The sequence below is a fragment of the Podarcis muralis genome, chromosome 18 (assembly GCF_964188315.1).
Source record: "Podarcis muralis chromosome 18, rPodMur119.hap1.1, whole genome shotgun sequence".
NCBI classification, from domain to species: domain Eukaryota; kingdom Metazoa; phylum Chordata; class Lepidosauria; order Squamata; family Lacertidae; genus Podarcis; species Podarcis muralis.
Window position 1 is genome coordinate 7883746 of NC_135672.1, and position 21441 is coordinate 7905186.

The 21441-nt window shown below is 48.8% G+C and overlaps 1 protein-coding gene across 1 annotated transcript in view; it reads left to right on the forward strand.

The window, feature by feature from the left end:
• Window positions 1-2348: 2348 nt before the first annotated feature.
• The window catches only part of SEMA6B (semaphorin 6B), a 154508-nt gene continuing 135415 nt past the window's right edge, over window positions 2349-21441 (forward strand). The window contains exon 1 of the mRNA XM_077921792.1: window positions 2349-3069. The gene's annotated coding sequence lies outside the window, so the exon portion shown is untranslated. The remainder of the gene's footprint in view (window positions 3070-21441) is intronic.

The following is a 21441-nucleotide window of genomic DNA, read 5'->3' on the forward strand; positions in this document are numbered from 1 at the left end:
ATTCATTGAAGAAAGACTGGAGGGTATGTCACCATGCCCTGGCCCCAATTCCCATTATGGTAAGGTAAAGGACCCCAGGACGGTCGAGTCCAGTCAAAGGCGACTATGGGGTTGTGGCGCTCATCTCACTTTCAAGCCGAGAGAGCCAGCGTTTGTCCACAGACAGCTTTCTGGGTCGTGTGGCCAGCAGGACTAAACTGCTTCTGGCGGAATGGGACACCGTGACGGAAACCAGAGTGCACGGAAACGCCGTTTACCTTCCCACTGGAGCGGTACCTATTTATCTACTTGCACTGGAGTGCTTTCGAACTGCTAGGTTGGCAGGAGCAGGGACCGAGCAACGGGAGCTCACCCCATTGTGGGAATTCGAACCGCCGACCTTCTGATCAGCAAGTCCTAGGCTCTGTGGTTTAACCCACAGCGCCACCCGCGTTCCAGATGTCACATAGAAAGAGCTTAAACCTTCCTGGTGGTGCAACCCTGTACACACATCCCTGGGAGCAAGCCCCATTGTACTGAATGGAGATTACTTCAGAGCAGACCTGGGTAAATCTGCCCATTTTCATTTCTCATTCCCCACTTAAGTTTATTTCCACACCAGTAGAAAATCCATCAGGGTTTTTTAATTTGGTTTTTCAAATTTCAGTTTTACAATCACGTATCCAACATAAAAATGTAAAAACAAGATTCCAAAGAATATCCTGGACTTCCTTGCTCCCCTTTGTGGTTCCTATTGTTAGCCATTCCCTCCTGCATCTTTTCTAATAATCCATATCTGTTAGGTAAAGGGGTAAAGGGACCCCTGACCATTAGGTCCAGTTGTGACTGACTCTGCTGTTGCGGCGTTCATCTCGCTTTATCGGCCGAGGGAGCCGGCGTACAGCTTCCGGGTCGTGTGGCCAGCAGGACTAAGCGAACCAGAGCAGCGCACGGAAACGCTGTTTACCTTCCCGCCGGAGCGGTACCTACTTATCTACTTGCACTTGACGTGCTTTCAAACTGCTAGGTTGGCAGGAGCAGGGACCGAGCAACGGGAGCTCACCCCGTCGCAGGGATTCGAACCGCCGACCTTCTGATCAGCAAGTCCTAGGCTCTGTGGTTTAACCCACAGTGCCACCTGCGTCCTTCATATCTTTTACATCTCCATTAAATCCAAAATTCACTGTTAAACTACAAGTTTCCATGCAAATTTTGTATGCCTTCCCCCCCCCCCCCCGACATGCACATTTTTGCAAAGCACTTTCCCCCTGAATACAATGCATTCTTGTGCGTGTCATTCTCACCATGCACACTTAACCAAGGTGCATGCGTCTTTTTTTACTGGGGGGGCGATGAGACACATGGGGAGCGTTGCAATGCAAAATTCAGACAGATAGTCCCAATGGATAGCTCCGCTTTCAGGTCGCCGGTTGTTTCGTAGAGCACAAACTGGGTAGATTCTCCTTCCGACGTGAACCGAACCAAATCTCTCCTCCACCTCGACTTCCGAGTAGACCTGCCTCGGCTGGCGCTGCTGCTTGCTGAAGAGGCTTCGGGATCCGGTTCCTCCCCCCCCCCCCCAGTAATGTTCATTAAATTTCATACAAAAACATAACTTTAACATAACAGAAATAGAAAAAAACAAGAATAAAAGTAAAAAGAAAGTAAAAGAAATAAAGTATTTCACACCTCACATATACCACCACCTACAATAAGACTTAGTTAATTAATTAAAATCCAACTTCACAAACATATTACTTGACTTCCTCTAATCTCTTCCAACTGAATTTCCATGTAATTAAATGCAGCAGTTTCCAATATCACTGTTCCATATAACAATATTCCGGTCATAATGAAATTTCCTAACTTTTCTTATCGTACTTTTTCTTATTTGTTTACAGTGGTACCTCAGGTTAAGTACTTAATTCGTTCCGGAGGTCTGTACTTAACCTGAAACTGTTCTTAACCTGAAGCACCACTTTAGCTAATGGGGCCTCCCGCTGCCGCCGTGCCACCGGAGCACAATTTCTGTTCTCATCCTGAAGCAAAGTTCTTAACCTGAAGCACTATTTCTGGGTTAGCGGAGTCCGTAACCTGAAGCGTCTGTAACCTGAGGTACCACTGTATTTAATCCTTATTTAATCCTAGGCCTAATTAGTTCTTTCAAGTGGTTACAAATCTTTAACATTACAATATTTATTCAAACAGTCTTTAAATTTCTCCCAGTCTTCTTGATGTTCCTCTTCTTTCTGGCCGCGGATTCTCCCGGTGAGACCAGCCAGCTCCATCAAGTCCATCATCTTCATCTGCCATTCTTCATCTGCCGTCGGGGGATCCGGTTCCTTTGCCAAGCGAATCCATCTCTGTTTTTCCTCCCGGCCTCAGCTAAGTTGAGTGTTGATAACTGCAGTACCAGCCAGAGCTTGCAGTGTCAATGCTGGCGTTTCGCTCTCTCTGTCTCCCCCCCGAAGCCAAGAACAGAAGCGGATCCTGGAGGACCGGCAGCGAGACCCCCGCTCCCCTTCACAGCACACACCTGCAACCTTATTTGCAGCTATCCCTGCCTGCCGCTGACCCCCTCCTCTCATTTTCCAAAGGAAGACCTGAAAAATCCAACAGCTGAGAGACGGGAGAAGGTGGTGGAAACACCAGCATCCCTTCTTGAAATCCTCTCTTTTTTCCAGCAGCTGCCCCTCTGAGCAACGCGAATATTCACAAAAGGTGCTACCCCTTTTGAACTGCATTGTAACCCAGCTGGTGTAGAGTTTCTGAGGAGGGGGGTGTCTTTTTCTTCCCCAGCGCCACCCCCATGTCATTCTCCCTGTCCCCGGCTAGCTACCGTATATATATTGTGTCGTTCGGACCCTTCGTAGCCAGCGATGGCAGTTGAACTGAATGCGAGGCAGGGACAGGTGTAAAAAAAAGGGGGGGAGAGGAGAAGGAGGAGTCCTTGCCCCCCACCCTCCTTCCCCTCCACTCAATAGGCTTAAGAGAGCCTTGGAGAGTTTTTAGCAAGAACTGCAGCAAAAAGAGAGAGGCACAGAGACACAACGATTCCAGACTCGGTGGGAGACGCAAGGCGAATCCAAGGTAAGGGAAAAAAGGCACGTTTTGTTGGCATTTTTATAAATCTGCAGCCGCTTTTTATTAAACGGCGACGGCCGGTGTTCGTTTCGAATGCCCCTCCTCTCGAGCAAATAAAATCTATTTATTTATTTTAAACGCCGGGAAACTTTGTCGGTGCTCTGAGTATGGGGGTACGTGGTGGTGGTTGGGAGGGAGGGAAGGAAAGAACAAAATTGGGGAAACTTAAAAAAAAAGGAGAGACATCAGTGCAATCGTATAGGGAGAGCGGGGTGTTTTACGATCGGTCAGTTTCGCCTCTTTGTGCGGTCGATTTCAGATTTGGAAGGCTGTGTGTTCCTTCCTTTGGGCTGGTTTTGTGTGTGTGTGTGTGTGTGTGTGTGTGTGTGTGTGTGTGTGTGTGTGTTTTAAAGGAGACACTCTTTTTAATATATATATCAGTCCACAAAAATCTCTGCAGCTCCCCCCCCCCCCATATTATTTGTTATGTTTAAATAATATTACATCCTTATTACTGGGCACTTCTCTCATTTTCCCACGGAGCTTTTTGGTACCAGCTATTTTTCAATAGCCAGTTGTGTGTGTGTTTGACATGGGGGGGGGGGGTTGAACACCTTGAAAAGGGTCATATAGGGTATTTCAGCCTTGTTGGAGGGGGTGGCTAAGAATTGCTTCCTAATCCTCTAGCTAGGAGCACAAAAATGCACAAAAATGAGGGGGGGGGGAGCAGAATGTTGCTGTTGTTATATTTCTTTCTTTTTATATCAGATTCTGGGGGTGGGGGGTGGGGAAACCTCTCCAGAAATGTGAATTGCAAAACCCAAAGGGGTGGCTGTGTGGAAATGAATAGGGGTGTGTTGCTGTTTTTGGCCGGGACTTGTGTTTGTGTGTGATCATCGCATCCCTCCTGCCAGCTACACAATTGGGGGTAGAGGAGCCGGGGGAGCTTCTCCCCCCGCTCCTTTTGAAGGGGGGGCTCTTTTTTTTTCCCTAAGGGCACTAGACTTTGAAATCCACCCTCCCTGAGTGCTTTGAAGCTGATGGAACGGAATCCGATCCAGAATACTAAACCGGCTGAGAACGATTGGGGTGGGCATCTTCTATTGTCTCAATCTGCGGGTTTCTTTGGGGTGGGGGCCCACCGCTACAAGCTACAGATTATGGCTAGGGTGCCCTCCCCCCTCCAACCAATACCCCCCCCGAACAATCCTACCAGGATTAGGTTCGCTTGCACAAAAGGAGTCAGTCCTTTCCAAGACATGATAGGAAGATGCAGAAATACTGGGTGGCAGCGGAGCAGCTGGGGGGGCAGAATTGCATATTTCCCTTGCCCCCCCCACTCCCACCTATGTACTTAGCAGCTGGAGGGAAGAACGAGAGAAAACACAGGGAGCTTTGTGAACTGATGTAGATATTATGCTTAGGGATGTGGAACCCAAGAGAGAAGGGCATACATTTAAAGCTATCCTTTTTTAAATAAGTCCTTGTGGAATTTTTAGCAGGCCAATTTATCAACAAATGGGATTTTTTGGGGGGTGGATTTAAGTCAATTTGTATGGTGCGGGGGGGGGGGCAACTGCTAGGAGTCACCTGTCTCTCTCTCACACACACACACACCGCACCTTTGTGGCCTGGCACCCTTTACAGGTCAGGTGGAAACGTTTGCGCGATGGACCTGTCTGAGGTTTCCCTGCCCTCTGTGGCGGCTGAGGTCTAGGAAGGGTCTAGCCCTGGACTTGGAGCCCCGCCCCCTATATGTACCTTCTGGCTGTAGCCACTAGGCAGCGAAACAGGGTGGATGCGCTCTGTGCATGTTCAGGGGCACCCTCGCCAGCACTCGCGTCTATGGGAGAAAAGCTGGGGTGGGATTAAGCACCCTGTACTTGGGGACGCGGGTGGCGCTGTGGGTTAAACCACAGAGCCTAGGGCTTGCCGATCAGAAGGTCGGTGGTTCGAATCCCCGCGATGACGGGGTGAGCTCCCGTTGCTCGGTCCCTGCTCCTGCCAACCTAGCGGTTCGAAAGCACCTCAAAGTGCAAGTAGATAAATAGGTACTGCTCCGGCGGGAAGGTAAACGGCATTTCCATGCGCTGCTCTGGTTCGCCAGAAGCGGCTTAGTCATGCTGGCCACATGACCCAGAAGCTGTACGCCGGTTCCCTCGGCCAATAAAGCGAGATGAGCGCCGGAACCCCAGAGTCGGCCACGACTGGACCTAATGGTCAGGGGTCCCTTACTTGGGGATTACAAGACGGGATGCTGCCAAGGGCCTCTGGCAGCATTGCTTTTCTCCCTACATTCCCCCCCAAGGGGTCCAGCCCACCCATAAGCCAAGGTGAGACAACCACCTCAGGCAGCAGATGTAGGTCTTTATCCTCCCTCCCTTGTTCCTGACGTAGATCTTCACCCACCCCTTCTTACCTGGTGGGGAGTGGGGCGTCATTTTGCGCTTTGCCTCGGGTGCCAAAATGTCTTGGGCCTGCCCAACACACATGGCAAGCAACTAGTCCTCACTGTGTGACCTGCTGGTGTAAACTGATGGCTCTTGTACTTGGGGGAGAATCAATGAGCTTCTCCATCCTTGGCTGGAATCTCATTTCTGTGTGTGTTGCCCGTCCCCAAAAGGTATCTGTGCGTCCTCTAGTGCTGGAATGCCACTCTGTGTATGCTCAGAGGCTGCCCCCACCTGCTAGCTGGTCGCTTCACTTCTCCGGCGGTGGTGAGATGCTAAGGACCGTTGCTTGGCTCCTGTTAATCCCTGATTCTTTCACGTTCATAGGTGCTCTGGTGGTGCAGGGAAACACTTTGTGCATGCCCAGGGGGCGGGTGAGTGTGGAATAAATAAAGAGTCCGTTTGAATATGGACAAGAGTCTTCTGCCTCTTTCTCAGTTGGGTTTTTGCCACTGGGTAATTCTCTTCAACGTGTGTAAATCTCTGCTTGCTATCACCGAACCGATCTTTCACACGCGCCCATAAAACACAGCCTTGCGTTGTTGCTTCATCTCTGCCCTACCATGAGCCTGAATATTTTGGATCTGGGGCAGGTAGATGGAGTTGGGTTGGTGGAAGTCCCTGAAATGTGGGTAGCGGGGGTGGTAGGTGCCTCTGAGCATGTGCAGAGTGCTTCTCACACACACACACACCCCTTTGCCAGGGAAGAGTTCATGCCATCTGCAGCTCCTCCCTCGTTTGGTAGCAAACTCATCCTCATTAATGTTGATCCAGGGAGACCACCGGTGAAGCTGTCGATTGGGCCATTCTGGTTGCCTGGGGGGCCCCTCTGTGTGTGTTTCATGCCCCTCCTGCGTCCATCAAGCCTTGGCATCTGCCCAGAACCCACAGATCCTGCCGCCGCACCCCTTTCCTTTCCTGGGAGCCTGATTTCTGCCAACTCTTGCCTGGGAGACGGGGAGAGTTATGAAAACCAGATATCGCCAAGTCACAGCTGTGTCAGCTTGGGGGAAAAAAACAAAGGTTATCTTTAATCATTAAGGCACTTATTGCAGAAATTGCCGGAGACCCTTGCTTAGTTATGAGGCCTGGGCTCTCTGCCACCCGTTCACCTTTCGACCTTGGGCTGAGATGGCTCCATCCATTTCTCTCCGAGACTCCGTTGCAGAAATTGGGACTGCAAAGACCATTATTTGTTCCGTCTTTCCATTAACAGCCTGGCTCTGAGCACGGGGTGTGGGGCGCTGAACCCCAAATCCTCTCTGGACAGAATGACCATAGTCTTCCTTTTTTTTAAAAAAAAAAATAAACATGAAATCAAGAAATATATTCTAAAATATATAAAGCTTCTCTTCTGCCTGCTTACTCTGGCTGCTAGCAGGCTTTCTTTTTCTTCCAACCTTTTTGGAATTTCTTGTTACTCGAGTTTCAAGAGATAAGGACATTCTTCAGATATGGGCAGGCACTCAGGAAGGCATTTAACATACCTCGCTTTTATGAGCTTAGATCTGGTTTATAGAGATGCAGCAGAATGAGGAGGCAGATTCCTGCGGCTGTCGGATAGACTGCACCTTTTATATTTTCTTAGGGACCTCTCCACATTGTTGTCAATAATAATAATAATAATAATAATAATAATAATAATAATAATAAAAAATTTTATTTATATCCCGCCCCCCTTAGCTGAAGCCGGGCTCAGGGCGGCTAACCACAATAAAATAGTACAACATTCTAAAACCATTTCATTATAACATTAATTCAAATCAAATTGATGGCAACCATTGGGCTAAAGTTCTGTGAAGATTGCCAAAGGAGGGAGGCAGGCTGTGCCCTGGCCAAAGGCCTGGTGGAACAGCTCCGTCTTGCAGGCCCTGTGGAAAGATGTCAAGTCCCGCAGGGCCCTGGTCTCTTGGGACAGAGCGTTCCACCAGATCGGGGCCACAGCCGAGAAAGCCCTGGCTCTAGTTGAGGCCAGCCTAACCTCTCTGTGGCCTGGGACTTTCAAGATCTTTTTGTTTAAAGACCGTAAGGTCCTCCGTGGGACATACCAGGAGAGGCGGTCCCGTAGTTACGAGGGTCCAAGGCCGTATAGGGCTTTAAAGGTTAAAACCAGCTAGGGCTGGGAACGCCGCCTGCCTGAAACCCTGGAGAGCATCTGCCAGTCAGTGAAGACAACACTGAGCATGACGGAGAATCGGCTCACTCAACGTCAGACGGCTCCTTATTTAAACCAGCCCTTGAGGACTAGAATCTTGCTTTATTTTTAGGGGAGAGGACACAGATCAGTGGTTTAACCCACAGCGCCCTGTTAAGTACAGGATGCTGGTCTAGATGGGCCTTTGGCACGATCTAAATGGGCTTTTCTTCTGCCCTTAGATTTTAGACTCTGACTTAATGGTCTTATGGAATGCCCCAGAGTTGAATTACTGGAGAGTAGAGTATCCCTACTCTCACAGTGGTGCTGTGGGTTAAACCAGAGAGCCTAGGACTTGCTGATCAGAAGGTCGGCGGTTCGAATCCCCGCTACCGGGTGAGCTCCCGTTGCTCGGTCCCTGCTCCTGCCAACCTAGCAGTTCGAAAGCACACCAGTGCAAGTAGATAAATAGGTACCGCTCCGGCGGGAAGGTAAACGGTGTTTCCGTGTGCTGCTCTGGTTCGCCAGAAGCAGCTTAGTCATGCTGGCCACATGACCCGGAAGCTGTGCGCCGGCTCCCTCGGCCAGTAAAGCGAGATGAGCGCCGCAACCCCAGAGCCGGTCACGACTGGACCTAATGGTCAGGGGTCCCTTTACCTTTACCTTTACCTCCTGGTAAAGGAGCTGTGCCATGTCAAAGATACTGAGCTGAAAATCGAGATGCCCAGCAAACGCCCGGGTGGTTGCAGTGCCTAGAATGTCACACTATAGGTCAACCTCGGCCTTCCAGATGTTTTCAGCCTACAACTCCCATGATCCCTAGCTAGCAGGGCCGATGGTCAGGGATGATGGGAACTGTAGTCTCAAAACATCTGGAGGGCCGAGGTTGAGGAAGCCTGCTCTAGGACTAAAGAGACCCAGAAACAAATGTGCCAGAAAGCTCACCAGCCAAATAGCGAACTCCTAGGGTTGCTGGGAGGCTAAAAAATGGAAAAGCGGAAAGAACTATGGCAGGCATAGGCAAACTCAGCCCTCCAGATGTTTTTGGGACTACAACTCCCATGATCCCTTGTTAACAGGACCGGTGGTCAGGGATGATGGGAGTTGTAGTCCCGAAACATCTGGAGGGCTGAGTTTGCCTATGCCTGGACTATGGCCTCCTTGGGGGAGGAAAGTCAGGATATAGATGGAATCTGGGCTGCCCCCACTCGTTTAGCACAGGTGGCGCAATGGAAAGTGTACCATTCCCTCTAATATTTCTCTGATGAAAACAGGGGTGCCCTATTCCATAATAATAATAATAATAATAATAATAATAATTTTATTTATTCTCCACCCATCTGACTGGGTTGCCCCAGCCAATCTAGGTGGCTTCTAACATATATAAAAACATAATAAAATAGTAAACATTTAATAGCTTCCCTATACAGCGTTGTCTCCAGATGTCTTCTAAAGGTTGTAACATTGTGCTCGCTTCGGCAGCACATATACTAAAATTCTAAAGGTTGTAACATTGGTGCTTTTCCATTTTCACCTGTATGCGCCTTTTGATCTGGGGAAAAGGCAGGATATAAATTAACGATGATGATGATGATTAATGTCAGCCCTGAGTTTGATTAAAGTTGGGCGCAATCCATTATGTTGTGCACGCACATTGATGTGCGTGTACACTAGGGCAGATGAGTGGGCGTGTGTGTATGTACACACACACACACCACATTGTTCTTGAAGTCAAAGCTCTGAGCTAGCACACACATCTCGGCGTGAACACTAAAACAAAATAATGCACTAAGATGGCAACTCTCGCAACTTACACTCGCTGTCTTTTTAACTAAGGAGCCCTGCCCCCAAGTTTGCTTGGATCCTGAGGCTGTAAGCTGAGCAAGGGTCAAATGATTTCCTTCACTGGAAGTTTTCAAGCAAAGTTTGGCTGGCCACCGGTTGGGAATTCTTTAGCTGCAAGGGCTTGGGATGCGGGTGGCGCTGTGGTCTAAACCTCTGAGCCTCTTGGGTTTGCCGATCAGAAGGCTGGCGGTTCAAATCCCCTCGAAGGGGTGAGCTCCTGTAGCTCGGTCCCTGCTCCTGCCAACCTAGCAGTTCGAAAGCACGTCAAAGTGCAAGTAGATAAATAGGTACCACTCCAGCAGGAAGGTAAACGGCGTTTCCGTGCGCTGCTCTGGTTCACCAGAAGCGGCTTAGTCCTGCTGGCCACATGACCCAGAAAAACTGTCTGTGGACAAACGCCGGCTCCCTCGGCCTGTAAAGAAAGATGAGCGCTGAAACCTCAGAGTCATCTGCGACTGGACTTAAATGCCTTTACCTTTAAGGAAAAGGGGGACATTCCAGGATCAGTTCAGAAACCAGGACAGCTTCTGTAAATCCAGGACTGTCCCTGGGAAACAGGGAGGGTGTGTTCCACAACTCCGTCTACCTCTGCTTCTCGGCTATTACAGGAAAGCCATGAGTGGCACCCCTACAGAGCTTTCCACTTTCTTCAGGGCAGGGCTGGCCTGCCCATGAGGCGTGGTGAGGCAGTCACCTCAGGTGGTCGTGAGCTCCCGTCGCTCTGTCCCAACTCCTGCCAACCTAGCAGTTCGAAAGCACACCAGGGCAAGTAGATAGAATCATAGAATCATAGAGTTGGAAGAGACCACAAGGGCCATCGAGTCCAACCCCCTGCCAAGCAGGAAACACCATCAGAGCACTCCTGACATATGGTTGTCAAGCCTCTGCTTAAAGACCTCCAAAGAAGGAGACTCCACCACACTCCTTGGCAGCAAATTCCACTGTCGAACAGCTCTTACTGTCAGGAAGTTCTTCCTCATGTTTAGGTGGAATCTTCTTTCTTGATAAATAGATACTGTTGCGGCAGGAAGGTAAACGGTGTTTCCATGCGCTCTGGTTTCCGTCACAGTGTTCCAAACGCCGGCTCCCTGGCCTGAAAGCGAGATGAGCTCCACAACCCCACAGTCGCCTTTGACTGGACTTAACCACCCAGGGGTCCTTTACCTTTTACCTGCAAGGGGTTGGTCTAGATGACACTTGGGATACCCTTTCAACTTGACGCTTCTATGATTCTATGACTTGGTGTGCAGCCCGATGGATTGCAGAAGCTCCCACAGTAAGCGGAAAAGAGACCTCCCCCCCCCTTGATTCTGACTCCTTTTCTGCAGGCCAGAGGAGCAGGAGCAAGCTAAGAGCTTGAGAGTTGGCAACCTGCTCTGCACACCCCTTTAAGCTAAAATTAGGAAGAGCGGCTTAAGAGGAGGGAGAAAGGTTGTTTTCTGCTGCTCCAGAGAAGCGGACACGGAGCAATGGATCCAAACTACAAGAAAGACGATTCCACCTAAACATTAGGAAGAACTTCCTGACAGTAAGAGCTGTTCGACAGTGGAATCTGCTGCCAAGGAGTGTGGTGGAGTCTCCTTCTTTGGAGGTCTTTAAGCAGAGGCTTGACAACCATATGTCAGGAGTGCTCTGATGGTGTTTCCTGCTTGGCAGGGGGTTGGACTCGATGGCCCTTGTGGTCTCTTCCAACTCTATGATTCTATGATTCTATGCTCTGCACACCCCTTTAAGCTAAAATTAGGAAGAGCGGCTTAACTCAGAAGAGAGAAGCGCAGGGCAGGCTGGAAGGAGGAAGCTGCTCTTTTTTATGCTCCCTCTTGAATTCTCTCCCTTCGCCTTCTCTCTGATGTAGAGGGTCGAATCCGCAACTTCAGATTCTCATTGTCTCAAACTTAAGTTCAGTTCTGCTCTCAATCACATCCATTTGCAAGAGGCTGGAAGTGGTGAGGGAGAAGAGATTATTTGGCCGAATCTGGTGCGCAGCCTTCATTTGCAATTTTGCGGAGAAAGAGCCCTCGTGAAAATTCATCAGCACCACGAATTTCTCCAAATATGGCCATGTTTGCATGCACTTTTGTCTAATGCACTCTTTTCCTTTTCTTTGCAAAGCGTATTTCCCTAACATTTATATTTTCCATGACAGAATGCATTTCTGTATATTTCTCCCCCCACGAAAGCATGCATTTCCACGCACGCTTTACCCGGTTATATGTGTTTTTCACCTATTCCTTGGTCAGAGAACTGCGCCGTAAAATTCAGAGAAGTGCAGGTGTCCAGGGACCTTTGCATTTCAGTTTTCCATTTTCTGGAAGTGCAAATTACGTAGGTTCACCTTTAGACTTTAACAGCACAAAATTGCTTCCCCAGTCCCTCCAGTCTCTGAATGTGAACAGTCTGGTCTCCAGCTTTGCATTCCTTCGTTTTATATCTTGATGTCCAGTATTTACCGTATTTTTTGCTCTATAAGACTCACTTTTTACCCTCCTAAAAAGTAAGGGGAAATGTGTGTGTGAGTCTTATGGAGCGAATGCAGGCTGCGCAGCTATCCCAGAAGCCAGAACAGCGAGAGGGATTTCTGCTTTCACTGCGCAGCGATCCCTCTTGCGGTTCTGGCTTCTGAGATTCAGAATATTTTTTCCCTTATTTTCCTTCTCTAAAAACTAGGTGCGTCTTGTGGTCTGCTGTGTCTTATAGAGTGAAAAATACAGTATATTTTTCAGTGAGGGGGAGAATCAATCATACTTCCCCCCAATTAACATTTGTGATGGCTAAAACTGGGAGGGGGCGATTTGTGGTTTTTTAAAGGACCACACCCATATCTTTCCTCAAGCATCTGGGATGTGCATGAAAACTGGGTGACTGGTGTTCTTCAAGGTGCTAGTCTTAGGGTTTATCTACATTTCATCTCAGCCTGCTCCTCCCCACTGGGGAAAACTGCTCTTTTGTGCTCAACAGGAGCAAACAGCAATTCAGGTTTTCTCCAGATCGATGTTTGCTGTGAATTAGAACTAAAGAGTGAGTTTTCCTAGGAAAGGATCGAGCTGAGGGGGAAACAGCTAGGATCTATGCCTAGAAAATGTGTTTCAAGCAAAACAACAACAAAAAACCACTCAGGGGTGTGCTTTCCAGGAACGAAACAAGTGGAAGTGTGGACTTAAGCACATAAAATACAAAATCCCAATCCAACTTGATGTAAAATGTGGTTTTAGGCTGATTTTTTGGGAATGTTCAGGGTGGCAGGAGAGGACATATTTTTTATTAATATCCTTCCTAACTTGTGCTAGCAAGTTCCTTTACTTAGCAGATTTTACATTCCCCTTTTCATGTACAGCAGATAGCTGGTTGCAGGCTCGTGTGAGCCTCTCACTATTATACAATTCAATCTGTCTCAGATTGAACTGTACGTTCCTGGTACGTTCCCTTGAATCCCTCTTAAAAGAATAAAGACGCCGCAATCTTATTCAAAGTCAATAAAAGAAGTTTACTCACATCAGTTCACAGTTGGATTCCTGAAGGCAGACTTAGTTACAAATACAGTGGTACCTCGGGTTACATACGCTTCAGGTTACATACACTTCAGGTTACATACACGCTTCAGGTTATAGACTCCACTAACCCAGAAATATTACCTCGGGTTAAGAACTTTGTTTCAGGATGAGAACAGAAATCGCGCTCCGGCGGCACGGCAGCAGCAGGAGGCCCCATTAGCTAAAGTGGTGCTTCAGGTTAAGAACAGTTTCAGGTTAAGAACGGACCTCCGGACCGAATTAAGTTCTTAACCTGAGGTACCACTGTACGTATATGTGGATCTAGCCCATATGGGGGAATAATCTCAGTGCTTCTGCTAGCTGAGAGCTAGCAGAGCAGTCCTAGCTAAAAGCTGGTCAAACGATGAAGGAAGTCAAAAAGGGAGAGGGGCACTGCTTGGATCGCCCTGTTATTACCTGGACAGGTAAGGTCACGCCCACCTTCTATCACATGCAAAAGGAAGGATGCTCCAGCCAGGAGGAACAGGAAGTTTCGACTGGCTGGACCAAACATCCCCTCGCATGTCTTCTCTAGGATTACAAGGAATGTTGTACTTGACTGCCTCTCCGCACAGCGCTCAAGCAGCGCCGGTGGCAAACTGCTATGTGCGGCTTCACTACATACGGTGCATGCATCAAACACAGCGACGCCCTAGGTAGTGACGCCCTGCATGGCACATTGAAGGAAGTGGGGGTTTAAAAATAAGAGGGCCAGAAAAGAGTGGCAACGACAGAGGGAACTTCTGTTCAGGGCTGGGATGGTGGAAGTGCCTCTGCAGCTGGAGCAGCTCTGTCCCAGCTCCTGCCAACCTAGCAGTTCGAAAGCACACCAGCGCAAGTAGATAAATAGGTACCGGGAGGAAGCTAGCGGGAAGCCTAATAGGTGGGCCGGCCCTGAGTCCAAGAGAATGGAGAATGTCAGTCCTCCCAGCAGCCTGATCCAGTTTGGACTAGGGTTTGGTGGGAGATGGAGCCCTGTTTCTGCTCTCGCCTTTGTATATAATAAACACGGCGACGCGGGCATTGCTTCCTCTCTCTTGAACTGCCATTGCGCAAGTATATTTGGAACCATGAAAGCATATTATCAGATAATTGCATTTTTTCGGCTATATCAAGAGCCCAAAGAAGTAACGTTTCGATTCGGTCGAGGACATGCACTTGCGGAGGAGAGGAAATGAATATCGCCACCAAGGGATGGAGAGGAGCCTCTCTCCAGCAAAAGCGGGGAGCCAAGATTTCTCTGACGAAAATAGTGACTTCCTGATTAATAATAATAATAATAATTTTTATTTATACCCCGCCCTCCCCAGCCAAGGGCGGCTAACACCAGGTATAAAAACAATTGATTAAAATACAGCCTAAAAACAAGATTGAAATACAGTGGTACCTCGGGTTACATACGCTTCGGGTTACATACGCTTCAGGTTACATACGCTTCAGGTTACATACGCTTCAGGTTACATACACTTCAGGTTACAGACTCCGCTAACCCAGAAATAGTACCTTGGGTTAAGAACTTTGTTTCAGGGTGAGAACAGAAATCGTGCGGTGGCAGCGGGAGGCCCCACTAGCTAAAGTGGTACCTCAGGTTAAGAACAGTTTCAGATTAAGGGCGGACATCCCTTGCTTGTTCATCATCCTGGAGCTAAACATCTCCTGAAGCTTCTGGCTCCATCTCCTGACTTAGACGCTGACTTCTCAAGTTTCATTTTCCTGCGGTGAGAGATCTCTGCTTGGGTTTATGGCGATGAGTCATCAATTAACCTGAACACTCAAGATAGAAACATCCAGTTTTTCCTTGCCACTTTTGCTACAGATGAACCTCCTGCCTAACACAATCCTCTCTGCATAGCATTTAAAATACAGTGCATGCAAACGTTGCTTTTTATGCAGATTAAACTTACATCTTTAACACGGGTTGAATATCTGCTACTGGAACAAGTTCAAGGTGCTACTGTTAGTATATTCAGCCCTTAACAGCTTGGGACTAGTTTACTTGTGGTAAATACTGTTCTTCTTAATAATTCTAACACATTGCTGTCAAAGGCCTGGAAACGATGCCTTATGAGGAACGGCTAAGGGAGCTGGGCATGTTTAGCCTGGAGAAGAGGAGGTTAAGGGGTGATATGATAGCCATGTTCAAATATATAAAAGGATGTCATATAGAGGAGGGAGAAAGGTTGTTTTCTGCTGCTCCAGAGAAGCGGACACGGAGCAATGGATCCAAACTACAAGAAAGAAGATTCCACCGAAACATTAGGAAGAACTTCCTGACAGTAAGAGCTGTTCGACAGTGGAATTTGCTGCCAAGGAGTGTGGTGGAGTCTCCTTCTTTGGAGGTCTTTAAGCAGAGGCTTGACAACCTTATGTCAGGAGTGCTCTGATGGTGTTTCCTGCTTGGCAGGGGGTTGGACTCGATGGCCCTTGTGGTCTTTTCCAACTCTATGATTCTATGATTTCCAACAATATAAACACCTGTCTTTATTGCCTCCTGCTCCCCAAACTACCAAGATTTCAGGGTACTTAGCTGAGATCTTTAAAGCTAAATCTAAAATTGCCTGGTTTATTCATTGGTGGCTATCTGGACTTGTGCGTGCGTTTGGATTATCTATGTATTTGGATGACTTGGTAGGATTTTGTGATTTTACTGTTTTAACTTATCACATTAAAGGCTAGAGGTAGTAATTCGCTGTAACGAGTTCTGCTTAGGGCTGCCTTTGAAAAGCCCCCAAAAACTTGGGACCAGGTTACTTGGAAGACTGCCTGACCCTGTATTGACCTGTAAGATCACACAGATCATGGGTCGGCAAACTAAGGCCTGCGGGCCGGATCAGGCCCAATTGCCTTCTGGATTCCCAGATGGTCCGGGAATCGCCACGTGGATCGCCAGCACGCACGTTCTTTCCATCTCCCTCCCTCTCCTCCACACGGCGGCGCTGACGCCTCCTCCCTCCTCCTGACTTCTCCCCGACCTGCCTAGAGGAGGAAGGGTGTCCGGAGTGCGTGCAGGAGCCAGGCCCTGTGACCAGTAGGACTTTGCAGGACTGGGGCCTTCCTAAGTTTGTTCTGAAGAGGCAAGACACAGGTGAGGCCACTTGGTAACTCACAGCACCTGGTGGCAAGAGCCAGGAAGGGATATAAGGTCAGCATTTCCCTTCGGCTCTTTGACACAGCAACACGTTCCCTGCCTTGCTGCGTTTGGCTCCTTGACTCCTTGCTTCTTGATCCTCGGACCCCTGACTTTGTGACTCCTTGCTTCCTGACCCTCGGACCCCTGACTTTGTGACTCCTTGCTTCTTGATCCTCGGACCCCTGACTTCATGACTTCTTGCTTCTCGGACCCCTGACTACGTGACTCCTTGCTTCCTGACCCTCGGACCCTTGGCTTCCTGACTCCTGGCTTCTGGACTCTCGTTCCTGCTCCCACCTCACCATCTTGCCCCTGGTCCTGACGTCCCCAGCCGGGACTTTGATCACCTGTGAACCGGACCATGACAAAAGCCACCAGCCCCTGCCATTCGCAAGACACAGGTAAGCAGCCACTGGGGCTCGTGGTGCTTGTTTATCATCCCCCCCAAAATATCTGGCCCCCCACAAGGTCTGAGGGACTGTGGGCTGGCCCCCTGCTGAAAAAGTTTGTTGGTCTCTGACATAGATCATCAGTCGGTAGAGCATGAGACTGTTCATCTCAAGGTTGTGGGTTCGAGCCCTGCGTTGGCTGAAAGATTCCTGCATTGCAGGGGGTGGACTAGGTAAAGGGACCCCTGACCATTAGGTCCAGTCATGACCAACTCTGGGGTTGCGGCGCTCATCTCGCTTTATTGGCCGAGGGAGCCGGCGTACAGCTTCCGGGTCATGTGGCCAGCAGGACTAAGCCGCTTCTGGCGAACCAGAGCAGCGCACGGAAATGCCATTTATCTTCCCACCAGAGCGGTACCTATTTATCTACTTGCACTTTGACATGCTTTTGAACTGCTAGGTTGGCAGGAGCAGTGACCGAGCAACAGGAGCTCACCCCGTTGCAGGGATTCGAACCGCTGACCTTCTGATCAACAAGTCCTAGGCTCTGTGGTTTAACCCACAGCGCCACCTGCGTCCAAGGGGGTGGACTAGACGAACCTAAACTTGCAGCTATAATTCTGTCTCAATTATTCTACCTGGGGAAATTCTACTTGTGGCACAGCACCCTGCAGAATATGGAGACTATTGCTCCTTTTCTATGGAATGCCCTTCCATCTGCCAAGTCATGATTTCAGATGTCTTGCAAAGACATCCTTTTTTCCCCTCGGGCCTATAAGACTGGACCCCTTTTTACGCGATTTAAGTCTGAATTTGCTTTATGCGCTTGAAAGTATTCTTGCTGCTTGATTGTTTTTAGCTTGTGGTTTTGTTCTAACGACGCAAGTGTTTGGAGGTGGTTGTCGTTTTTAGGCTGTGCACTGCGTGGAGATTTTTGAAATATTAATTGGCTTATAAATGCTTTTAGATAAATAAAATCTAAGAGTAGATGGATTTCCAGCAGGGCTTCTGGTACAGAAGGATGCTTGGTAAGGTTAAACAAATAACAATGCAGACTGACCTGGGCTCAGATCCAATGCTAGTCCTACTCAGAGTATCCCCATTGATGTTAATAGATAGGGCCAATCTGGGCCCATTAATTTAAGTGGGTCTACTGGAGGGACGCGGGTGGCGCTGTGGGTTAAACCCTAGGACTTGCCGATCAGAAGGTCGGCAGTTCGATTCCCCGCAACGGGGTGAGCTCCCGTTGCTCAGTCCCTGCTCCTACCCACCTAGCAGTTCGAAAGCACGTCAAAGTGCAAGTAGATAAATAGGTACCACTCGGGTGGGAAGGTAAACCCTCGGCCAGTAAAGCGAGATGAGCGCCGCAACCCCAGAGTCAGCCACGACTGGACCTAACAGTCAGGGATCCCTTTACCTTTACTCATTCTGGGACCTCCCTCAAACCCCTGTTATAATTCTGAACAGTTGTCTTCTCTTCTGGAAGAGTCAGGCTGGAGAGGCAGTCTCCACCAGTTCTCCTCTCCCTAGTCACTAGTCGTCTTTTGTTCTTGTGAATGAATATGTAGGTTAAAAAAGTAAAGGTAAAGGATCCCTTAAGGTGGTGGTATTGTCCTCAATAATCTGGCTATGTGACCCTATCAGGACTGGCCAGGCTGCATCTAAAGTCCCAACTTCTTCTCAAAGTGGGACCATTGAAATTAACAGGTTCAAGTAAGTCATGCCCTTTAAATTCAATGTGTCTACTCTGAGCGTGGTTAACCTTGGACGCAACCCATTATGTCCAGTTCTGGGTAAAAGGTAAGGCAAAGGACCCCTGGACGGTTAAGTCCAGTCAAAGGCGACTATGGGGTTGCGGCGCTCATCTCAGGCCAAGGGAGCCGGCGTTTGTCCGCCGACAGCTTTCCAGGTCATGTGGCCAGCAGGACTAAACCACTTCTGGCGCAACAGGACACCGTGATGGAAGTCAGAACGCATGGAAACAGTTTACCTTCCCGCCAGAGTGGTACCTATTTATCTACTTGCACTTTGACGTGCTTTCGAACTGCTAGGTTGGCAGGAGCTGGGACGGAGCAACGGGAGCTCACCCCGTCGTGGGGATTCGAACCACTGACCTTTTGATCTGTAGACCCAAGAGCGTCAGTGGTTTAGACCACAGAGCCACCCACGTCCCTGAATGAATATGTGCAAAATGGGCACAGGATAGTGGGACAGTGCGCACCCCGGAAATGATCTTTCAGCTTCTGCCTTCTGGAAGGAGGTACAGGGTTATAAAGACTAGGACTAGCCGCCTGAGAAACAGTTTCTATCCAAATGCGATTTTGGTTTTAAACGCAGTGTAAGGTAGTCTTTGTCAGTATATTGCATTCAATTATGGGGTATCAGAGTTTTTAGGGGGCTAACCAGGCTGGGATAGCAGGCTTGTAGGTTTTTGAATGTCTGATGTAGATGTTTTTCAATTTCGTTGTTCTGTATGGGACAATGACAATAAAGATTATCATATCGTATTGTATCATATCGAAATAAGTTCCTGTGTGCGTTCCCAGCTGGTGTCAGCATTCCCATGACACGGGCATCTCCTTTCCCTGCCAGCTTGCCAGGCTGGTAGTAATTAGGGTGGTAGTTGAGTTGAGGGTCAAGGCTGTAACTCTCTCGGCGTATTTTCACTGCCCAGCTATTAAACTTGGCAACCTTTTTATCGCAACCCCTCCAGTCCCGTTTCACGGCTGGTATGTTTCCTGACCCCTGGGGTGAGCTGCGGCAAGAGATTCAGCTCTGCCATTGGAATAGCCCTCCGTATGCTTGTAGAATAACGCTAATCTCTTCCCCCCCCCCGCCCACCCCTTATACGCTTCCTCATTTTTCGCTTCAGCAAAATATTTTTATTTGCTCTGCACACGGCGACCCTCCATGCGCCGAAAGCCTGCATCAGCCGGGAGGGAGCAGCTTGTGAATATGTTTTTGTTCTCCGCTGCCATTCGGATAAACGAAGCAAAATGAGCAGACCCAAAGCCTTTAGCGAGTCTGGCATCCTTTTCGGGAGAGGGGAAGCTGGCAGCCATGTGATGGTGTCGGGAAGAGCACATTCGTTCCTCAGGTTCAAGGTGGGAGGGCGTGTGGACTCTGTTGCAGCGCCGACACTCCGAGAGAAAGCAAAATGTCTTCGGAGTCAGGATGGGAGGAATTTGATTCCGTGCCTGTTGAAAGGGGAGCCTAACCTGTTTCGCACTTTCTCTTTGCGAAATGTTTTGGTTGCCATTTTCAAACTGAAAGAGGAAGTCGTCATCACAGGCAATCACAAGTGCAGAAAACACTGCTGGCAATGAATGTGTGATATCGGAGTCATCTGCCGAGGGCTGATATTCCTTGGTGCAAGTAGATAAATGGGTACCACTCCAGCAGAAAGGTAAACGGCGTTTCCGTGTGCTGCGCTGCTTCGCCAGAAGCGGCTTAGTCCTGCTGGCCACATGACCTGGAAGCGAGATGAGCGCTGCAACCCCAGAGTCGTCCACGACTGGACCTAGTGGTCAGGGGTCCCTTTACCTTTTTAAATTAGGAGCAGTGAATCTGCCGCTCCTGGTCCAACACATTCTGAGTCTCTGGGCACCTCTAACCCTGCTTTGTTGGCCTCCTCTCTCTGAGCTATGTCCCTAGTTTCAGGAATCTTCTTCCCAGCTTTTAGCTCAACATCCCTGCGGTCAACTGACCCTTTTCAGGGAGTCCGTTCTCGTGCACTGTCCTGCTTGACACATTTTCACAGTGCGGAGAAGAAAGCCCGCAGCCCAGCCTTCTCCCCCCGCTGGAGCTAGCATCCTGCTCCAAAGGCATTTTCGACCAGGTTAGAATTTCATCTGCCCGTCCGCTCTGCCACATCATTTCCCTTCGCTTACATGTGTGGGCCAGGCCGCAGCTGTAGACAATCAAGGGATGTGACTTCCACATTTTGGAGTGCCAAATCACTGGAAGATTAGCTTTAAAATAACCACCCATATGGGTATGGTAGATGCAGTTTGGTGCAGGGCACAAATGCCTTTTTCAAAAAATGATATACAGCTGTGGCAAATTTCCATGGGCTTTTTTCCTCCCTGGAAAAAGCACCGCTTCTTGAAAGCAGGGGAGGCAACAAACATGTTATCCTTCCCTTCTCTCTCCAAATGGAGGGGTCCCTTCAGCGCTGTGGGTGGCTTCCTGTCACTTTTCCATAATGGTTCTGATGAGCCTGATGATGAAAAAAAACCAGTCCGGTAGGTAAAGTGTGCATACAAATAACATAAAAAAAACCCCATGCTATATTTGGAGGAAGTCAATATGCAAAAACGTGGTAGGTTATGCAAAATGGTGCACAAAAATATATGCATGAGAAATGTGCGCTGAAACTCCCTTCTCTTGCGGGGGCCCAATTAGTGCCATTGCCTTCCGTTAAGAGTTTGGGTGTAATCCTTGACGCCTCCCTTTCCATGGAGGCGCAGGTTACAGCAACAGCCAAGGCGACATTTTCCCACCTTCGCCGCATCAAGCAGTTGGTCCCTTACCTTTCCCGCCCCGACCTGGCCACAGTGATCCATGCGACAGTCACCTCCAGGCTTGACTACTGTAATTCGCTCTACGCGGGGCTGCCCTTGAAGCTATCCCAGAAACTACAGTGGGTGCAGAATGCAGCAGCGAGTTTAATGTATTCATTCAACTTGTTTTATTCTTGCTTGTTAGCCGCCCTGAGCCCAGCCTTGGCTGGGGAGGGCGGGGTATAAATAAAAATTATTATTATTATTATTAAAAGCCTGGTGAATTTTCACGAGCGCCTTTTAAAAAATAAATTCAGGAACCGATGTGCAAATGGGGAGAACGGAACTCAAGATTCAGAAAAACCAGAAACTGAAACAGGCAGCTGAGACTTTGCCCA